We start from the raw sequence: 9607 nt of genomic DNA on the forward strand, positions 1-9607 counted from the left end.
CTGTGGACTTCCTTCTGCGACAGTATAAGGATACCACCAGATCATCTTGAAATCAAGTCATGAAATGTACTTTTATAGTTTTAAAAATCAATTCTTGTCCTTAAATTAACTTTTCTTGTCAGTTTAGTCAGGGTCCTCTATTACTTCTAAATCATTAAATCTTATTTGATTAGAGACAGGCTTCAAAAAATAAAAATAAACTGTGATCAAATAGCAGGAACAAACAGTAGTAACTAAAATTTCTTCAATCTAAACTGAAGATGATTTCTGTATCTCTGTCTTTTACATTTGTCTCCATTGGGGAAAAAAAATTATGTACCTCATAATTAACTTGGCTGGAATGAATCAGACTGCATTTGTAAAATTTCAAAAGACCAATGAGCTGTGCTAAACAGTACCACTATCCACCTGAGCAGAAATTACTATCCATAAGTTTCTTTACATAACTAACAAAACAAAAATTGAAACAAAAGAAGAACTACTAGAAAAATATTAGAGATTCATTTTTTAAGTCAGGAATTTGCCTTTAGTCAGTAATTTGCCTCATACGTTATGATTTTCCCTGTGGAAACCCAGTTATTATCCTAAAAACAAGACCACTTTAGAAAGCAAATGCATCGTGACAAAAGAAAGAAAAGGCAGGTTGATACATTATTAAAATAACTCACACGCCATACCCTGAGGAGTAAGGAAGCCATGGCAGAGCAGGCCCCCTTCTCCTCAATGGACAGCACAGCTGTGGGGAAGACACTGCAGCTAGCAGAAGCGTGTCACACTTCCTCAGGGAGGAAGCAAGTTACAGACCACTCTAGAGAGGGCGCCCATAAACTGATGGCCACGCTCATTACCCAACGTCCAGGCTACCCACAGGCTGACTGCAACCCAACTTTCCCACCATTCCCACAAAGGCCCCAGGAACCGTCAGGCCTCTGAGGCTCTGCCAATGCCCTTCCCCCTACCCAAATATCCTTTCCCTCCTCTCTCCGGAACTCAATCCTGCCCAGCTCTAAATGAACACACCAAGGCCTATTTCCCTAAGAATGCCTCTCTCAAAACCAAAATTACTTCCTCTAGAATGATCTGCCTCTTACTCATCCTTCATTATCTTGGATTAAATACATCATGTAAGACGCCTTATCTGACCAACACAACTAGTTCAGAAATAAGAGTCATGTTTTAGACCATCTATGACATGACATGGCAACCATTCAGCTCACTAAAACCATTCAATAAACACTCTAATTGAATTTCCCAAAGAGTTGACCTAAAATAACCTAAATGCCAAGCATTCCAAGAACCGTCCTGAACCAAATTCACTTCTCATTCGAATGCCAATGTCATACACAGGGATGTTGTATTGTCTTGAAATGTACTTGCCTTTATCCAAAACTAGAATCTCTGATGAATCTATGGGACACACATGTAAAATATTCTGCAAAGTCAAAAAGCTTTATTTATCGTACTGTGCTTAATATTCAGCCAGACCTGCAGTTTTCTCTAAAACTTATACAATTACTGAGTATGCAAGAAGCATTAGAAGAGAGACTAAGTCTATTGAGAAGAAAACTGGAAGCGAAGGTCATCAATCATTTTCTACTTGGAATCATCTCTTTCATAAAGAGGTAAATGCTCCTAAATTCCAGAATGAATGGAATTCAATACAGCAAAGTAAAATGCTTTCATTACATAAAATAAATATCTTGATGGACCTTCCACCATCTGTTTTAGTAACTTCAATTATAAAAAAAACCCTAAATTTAAGAAAAGTTATATCAACAGCTAAAATTGAGATTTTTTTTCCATCTATTACATTGATTTTCCTGACCCATTTTTGAGAATTCTCAGCATTCTAGATCAAGAATTCCAAATTATTTCTTGAAGAGAGTGAGATTCCTCCCAAGTCATTTAACATGCTTACTAATCAATAAAGATATGAAAAAACAAAAAAAACATATTTATGAAGCAAGCAAATTATATTAAAACACTGACTTTGAGAAAAGGTTTCTGCTTGCCAAGAAAATTTTATTATTATAAAACATTTTCTGTCATTTGTATTTCTTCATTTTCCCTTCCAGATTATCTGTGTAGCCTTGTAAACACATCATAATCCAAAGCAGTTGAGCTTTATTATCAATAAAATGTAAATCAATGCAAGAGAGCCAACTGCATAAATAAAACAAAAGTGTACCGTGCTTCCCTGGTGGAGCAGTGGTTGAGAGCCTGCCTGCCGATGCAGGGGACACGGCTTCGTGCCCTGGTCCGGGAAGATCCCACATGCCGCGGAGCGGCTAGGCCCCTGAGCCATGGCCGCTGAGCCTGCGTGTCCGTAGCCTGTGCTCCACCACGGGAGAGGCCACAAGAGTGAGAGGCCCGTGTACCGAAAAAAAGAAAGCATACCAGCATCATCCCAAGCAGACTACAATATAGCAAGCAGATTATAAAATAATAGTCTACAAGCCTGCTTTTTAAAATATATATCTAAATGCATTGAATATCTTATATAAAAAGCCAAGAGATAGAGATGAAACAAAATATGAAAAGTAAACATCTCCTTCCCCAAAACCCTAACTCCCTTCCTGTCACGAGGAGAACATCACACAAACCCAAGCTGAGGGACAGTCTATGAAATACGTGAACCAGGACTCTTCAAAATTGTCATTAAGAAAAGGAAAGTCTGGGACTTTCCTGGTGGTGCAGTGGTTAAGAATCCGTCTGCCAATGCAGGGGACACGGGTTCCAGCCCTGGTCTGGGAAGATCCCACATGCCGCAGAGCAACTAAGCCCGTACGTCACGACTACTGAGCCTGTGCTCTAGAGCCCGCGAGCCACAACTGCTGAGGCCACACGCCGCAACTACTGAAGCCCACGCACTCTAGGGCCTGTGTGCCGCAACTACTGAGCCCAGCTGCTGCAATTACTGAAGCCCGCACACTTAGAGCCCATGCTCCGCAACAAGAGAAACCACAACAATCAGCAGTCCACGCACCACAACAAAGAGTAGCCCCCACTTGCCACAACCAGAGAAAGCCCGCGCGCAGCAACAAAGACCCAACACAGCCAAATATAAACAATAATAAAAATAAATAAATAAAGGCATCCTCACATAAAAACAAAAGAGGAAATAATGTTTTCTAAAAACAATAACTGGTGGGGCAGTGGTTAAGAGTCCGTCAGCCAGTGCAGGAGACACGGGTTTGAGCCCTGGTCCGGGAAGATCCCACATGCTGCAGAGCAACTAAGCCCATGAGCCACAACTACTCAGCCTGCGCGTCAGGAGCCTGTGCTCCGCAACAAGAGGGGCCGCGGCAGTGACAGGCCCACGCACCACGATGAGGAGTGGCCCCTGCTCGCCGCAACTAGAGAAGGCCCTCGCACAGAAACGAAGACCCAACACAGCCAAAAATAAATAAAAAAATAAATAAAAATAAGTACATTTAAAAGGAAAACCTATACATTTCCCTTTCTGCAAATGTAGGTTTTCGAGGCAAGAGTAGAGCCTCAGAAAGAATGTCTGCAAACAGGACAATCACTAGTTCACTAAGTACAAGATGTAGGATACTTTTCAAGAATCCCATCACAGCTAGATAATTGGTCCCGAACCAAAAGTAAATACTGGAAGAAAAATGAAATCAACAGTGTACCACACAGGTGGTAGGCAGACTGGCCTGGACTAAGACATCTTCAGTCATAGATAATAAGGGTGCTGATTTGTAAGCATCATTCTCGTCCCACTGTGGACTTCCTTCTGCGACAGTATAAGGATACCACCAGATCATCTGGAAATCAAGTCATGAAATGTACTTTTATAGTTTTAAAAATCAATTCTTGTCCTTAAATTAACTTTTCTTGTCAGTTTAGTCAGGGTCCTCTATTACTTCTAAATCATTAAATCTTATTTGATTAGAGACAGGCTTCAAAAAATAAAAATAAACTGTGATCAAATAGCAGGAACAAACAGTAGTAACTAAAATTTCTTCAATCTAAACTGAAGATGATTTCTGTATCTCTGTCTTTTACATTTGTCTCCTTTGGGGCAAAAAATTACGTACCTCATAATTAACTTGGCTGGAATGAATCAGACTGCATTTGTAAAATTTCATAAGACCAATGAGCTGTGCTAAACAGTACCACTATCCACCTGAGCAGAAATTACTATCCATAAGTTTCTTTACAAAACTAACAAAACAAAAATTGAAACAAAAGAAGAACTACTAGAAAAATATTAGAGATTCATTTTTTAAGTCAGGAATTTGCCTTTAGTCAGTAATTTGCCTCATACGTTATGATTTTCCCTGTGGAAACCCAGTTATTATCCTGAAAACAAGACCACTTTAGAAAGCAAATGCATCGTGACAAAAGAAAGAAAAGGCAGGTTGATACATTATTAAAATAACTCACACGCCATACCCTGAGGAGTAAGGAAGCCATGGCAGAGCAGGCCCCCTTCTCCTCAATGGACAGCACAGCTGTGGGGAAGACACTGCAGCTAGCAGAAGCGTGTCACACTTCCTCAGGGAGGAAGCAAGTTACAGACCACTCTAGAGAGGGCGCCCATAAACTGATGGCCACGCTCATTACCCAACGTCCAGGCTACCCACAGGCTGACTGCAACCCAACTTTCCCACCATTCCCACAAAGGCCCCAGGAACCGTCAGGCCTCTGAGGCTCTGCCAATGCCCTTCCCCCTACCCAAATATCCTTTCCCTCCTCTCTCCGGAACTCAATCCTGCCCAGCTCTAAATGAACACACCAAGGCCTATTTCCCTAAGAATGCCTCTCTCAAAACCAAAATTACTTCCTCTAGAATGATCTGCCTCTTACTCATCCTTCATTATCTTGGATTAAATACATCATGTAAGACGCCTTATCTGACCAACACAACTAGTTCAGAAATAAGAGTCATGTTTTAGACCATCTATGACATGACATGGCAACCATTCAGCTCACTAAAACCATTCAATAAACACTCTAATTGAATTTCCCAAAGAGTTGACCTAAAATAACCTAAATGCCAAGCATTCCAAGAACCGTCCTGAACCAAATTCACTTCTCATTCGAATGCCAATGTCATACACAGGGATGTTGTATTGTCTTGAAATGTACTTGCCTTTATCCAAAACTAGAATCTCTGATGAATCTATGGGACACACATGTAAAATATTCTGCAAAGTCAAAAAGCTTTATTTATCGTACTGTGCTTAATATTCAGCCAGACCTGCAGTTTTCTCTAAAACTTATACAATTACTGAGTATGCAAGAAGCATTAGAAGAGAGACTAAGTCTATTGAGAAGAAAACTGGAAGCGAAGGTCATCAATCATTTTCTACTTGGAATCATCTCTTTCATAAAGAGGTAAATGCTCCTAAATTCCAGAATGAATGGAATTCAATACAGCAAAGTAAAATGCTTTCATTACATAAAATAAATATCTTGATGGACCTTCCACCATCTGTTTTAGTAACTTCAATTATAAAAAAACCCCTAAATTTAAGAAAAGTTATATCAACAGTAAAATTGAGATTTTTTTTCCATCTATTACATTGATTTTCCTGACCCATTTTTGAGAATTCTCAGCATTCTAGATCAAGAATTCCAAATTATTTCTTGAAGAGAGTGAGATTCCTCCCAAGTCATTTAACATGCTTACTAATCAATAAAGATATGAAAAAACAAAAAAAACATATTTATGAAGCAAGCAAATTATATTAAAACACTGACTTTGAGAAAAGGTTTCTGCTTGCCAAGAAAATTTTATTATTATAAAACATTTTCTGTCATTTGTATTTCTTCATTTTCCCTTCCAGATTATCTGTGTAGCCTTGTAAACACATCATAATCCAAAGCAGTTGAGCTTTATTATCAATAAAATGTAAATCAATGCAAGAGAGCCAACTGCATAAATAAAACAAAAGTGTACCGTGCTTCCCTGGTGGAGCAGTGGTTGAGAGCCTGCCTGCCGATGCAGGGGACACGGCTTCGTGCCCTGGTCCGGGAAGATCCCACATGCCGCGGAGCGGCTAGGCCCCTGAGCCATGGCCGCTGAGCCTGCGTGTCCGTAGCCTGTGCTCCACCACGGGAGAGGCCACAAGAGTGAGAGGCCCGTGTACCGAAAAAAAGAAAGCATACCAGCATCATCCCAAGCAGACTACAATATAGCAAGCAGATTATAAAATAATAGTCTACAAGCCTGCTTTTTAAAATATATATCTAAATGCATTGAATATCTTATATAAAAAGCCAAGAGATAGAGATGAAACAAAATATGAAAAGTAAACATCTCCTTCCCCAAAACCCTAACTCCCTTCCTGTCACGAGGAGAACATCACACAAACCCAAGCTGAGGGACAGTCTATGAAATACGTGAACCAGGACTCTTCAAAATTGTCATTAAGAAAAGGAAAGTCTGGGACTTTCCTGGTGGTGCAGTGGTTAAGAATCCGTCTGCCAATGCAGGGGACACGGGTTCCAGCCCTGGTCTGGGAAGATCCCACATGCCGCAGAGCAACTAAGCCCGTACGTCACGACTACTGAGCCTGTGCTCTAGAGCCCGCGAGCCACAACTGCTGAGGCCACACGCCGCAACTACTGAAGCCCACGCACTCTAGGGCCTGTGTGCCGCAACTACTGAGCCCAGCTGCTGCAATTACTGAAGCCCGCACACTTAGAGCCCGTGCTCCGCAACAAGAGAAACCACAACAATCAGCAGTCCACGCACCACAACAAAGAGTAGCCCCCACTTGCCACAACCAGAGAAAGCCCGCGCGCAGCAACAAAGACCCAACACAGCCAAATATAAACAATAATAAAAATAAATAAATAAAGGCATCCTCACATAAAAACAAAAGAGGAAATAATGTTTTCAAAAAACAATAACTGGTGGGGCAGTGGTTAAGAGTCCGTCAGCCAGTGCAGGAGACACGGGTTTGAGCCCTGGTCCGGGAAGATCCCACATGCTGCAGAGCACCTAAGCCCATGAGCCACAACTACTCAGCCTGCGCGTCAGGAGCCTGTGCTCCGCAACAAGAGGGGCCGCGGCAGTGACAGGCCCACGCACCACGATGAGGAGTGGCCCCTGCTCGCCGCAACTAGAGAAGGCCCTCGCACAGAAACGAAGACCCAACACAGCCAAAAATAAATAAATAAATAAATAAAAATAAGTACATTTAAAAGGAAAACCTATACATTTCCCTTTCTGCAAATGTAGGTTTTCGAGGCAAGAGTAGAGCCTCAGAAAGAATGTCTGCAAACAGGACAATCACTAGTTCACTAAGTACAAGATGTAGGATACTTTTCAAGAATCCCATCACAGCTAGATAATTGGTCCCGAACCAAAAGTAAATACTGGAAGAAAAATGAAATCAACAGTGTACCACACAGGTGGTAGGCAGACTGGCCTGGACTAAGACATCTTCAGTAATAGATAATAAGGGTGCTGATTTGTAAGCATCATTCTCGTCCCACTGTGGACTTCCTTCTGCGACCGTATAAGGATACCACCAGATCATCTGGAAATCAAGTCATGAAATGTACTTTTATAGTTTTAAAAATCAATTCTTGTCCTTAAATTAACTTTTCTTGTCAGTTTAGTCAGGGTCCTCTATTACTTCTAAAACATTAAATCTTATTTGATTAGAGACAGGCTTCAAAAAATAAAAATAAACTGTGATCAAATAGCAGGAACAAACAGTAGTAACTAAAATTTCTTCAATCTAAACTGAAGATGATTTCTGTATCTCTGTGTTTTACATTTGTCTCCATTGGGGCAAAAAATTACGTACCTCATAATTAACTTGGCTGGAATGAATCAGACTGCATTTGTAAAATTTCATAAGACCAATGAGCTGTGCTAAACAGTGCCACTATCCACCTGAACAGAAATTACTATCCATAAGTTTCTTTACAAAACTAACAAAACAAAAATTGAAACAAAAGAAGAACTACTAGAAAAATATTAGAGATTCATTTTTTAAGTCAGGAATTTGCCTTTAGTCAGTAATTTGCCTCATACGTTATGATTTTCCCTGTGGAAACCCAGTTATTATCCTGAAAACAAGACCACTTTAGAAAGCAAATGCATCGTGACAAAAGAAAGAAAAGGCAGGTTGATACATTATTAAAATAACTCACACGCCATACCCTGAGGAGTAAGGAAGCCATGGCAGAGCAGGCCCCCTTCTCCTCAATGGACAGCACAGCTGTGGGGAAGACACTGCAGCTAGCAGAAGCGTGTCACACTTCCTCAGGGAGGAAGCAAGTTACAGACCACTCTAGAGAGGGCGCCCATAAACTGATGGCCACGCTCATTACCCAACGTCCAGGCTACCCACAGGCTGACTGCAACCCAACTTTCCCACCATTCCCACAAAGGCCCCAGGAACCGTCAGGCCTCTGAGGCTCTGCCAATGCCCTTCCCCCTACCCAAATATCCTTTCCCTCCTCTCTCCGGAACTCAATCCTGCCCAGCTCTAAATGAACACACCAAGGCCTATTTCCCTAAGAATGCCTCTCTCAAAACCAAAATTACTTCCTCTAGAATGATCTGCCTCTTACTCATCCTTCATTATCTTGGATTAAATACATCATGTAAGACGCCTTATCTGACCAACACAACTAGTTCAGAAATAAGAGTCATGTTTTAGACCATCTATGACATGACATGGCAACCATTCAGCTCACTAAAACCATTCAATAAACACTCTAATTGAATTTCCCAAAGAGTTGACCTAAAATAACCTAAATGCCAAGCATTCCAAGAACCGTCCTGAACCAAATTCACTTCTCATTCGAATGCCAATGTCATACACAGGGATGTTGTATTGTCTTGAAATGTACTTGCCTTTATCCAAAACTAGAATCTCTGATGAATCTATGGGACACACATGTAAAATATTCTGCAAAGTCAAAAAGCTTTATTTATCGTACTGTGCTTAATATTCAGCCAGACCTGCAGTTTACTCTAAAACTTATACAATTACTGAGTATGCAAGAAGCATTAGAAGAGAGACTAAGTCTATTGAGAAGAAAACTGGAAGCGAAGGTCATCAATCATTTTCTACTTGGAATCATCTCTTTCATAAAGAGGTAAATGCTCCTAAATTCCAGAATGAATGGAATTCAATACAGCAAAGTAAAATGCTTTCATTACATAAAATAAATATCTTGATGGACCTTCCACCATCTGTTTTAGTAACTTCAATTATAAAAAAAACCCTAAATTTAAGAAAAGTTATATCAACAGCTAAAATTGAGATTTTTTTTCCATCTATTACATTGATTTTCCTGACCCATTTTTGAGAATTCTCAGCATTCTAGATCAAGAATTCCAAATTATTTCTTGAAGAGAGTGAGATTCCTCCCAAGTCATTTAACATGCTTACTAATCAATAAAGATATGAAAAAACAAAAAAACCATATTTATGAAGCAAGCAAATTATATTAAAACACTGACTTTGAGAAAAGGTTTCTGCTTGCCAAGAAAATTTTATTATTATAAAACATTTTCTGTCATTTGTATTTCTTCATTTTCCCTTCCAGATTATCTGTGTAGCCTTGTAAACACATCATAATCCAAAGCAGTTGAGCTTTATTATCAATAAAATGTAAATCA

The sequence above is a fragment of the Mesoplodon bidens genome (assembly GCF_964165515.1).
Source record: "Mesoplodon bidens genome assembly, contig: HAP1_SCAFFOLD_229, whole genome shotgun sequence".
NCBI lineage: Eukaryota > Metazoa > Chordata > Mammalia > Artiodactyla > Ziphiidae > Mesoplodon > Mesoplodon bidens.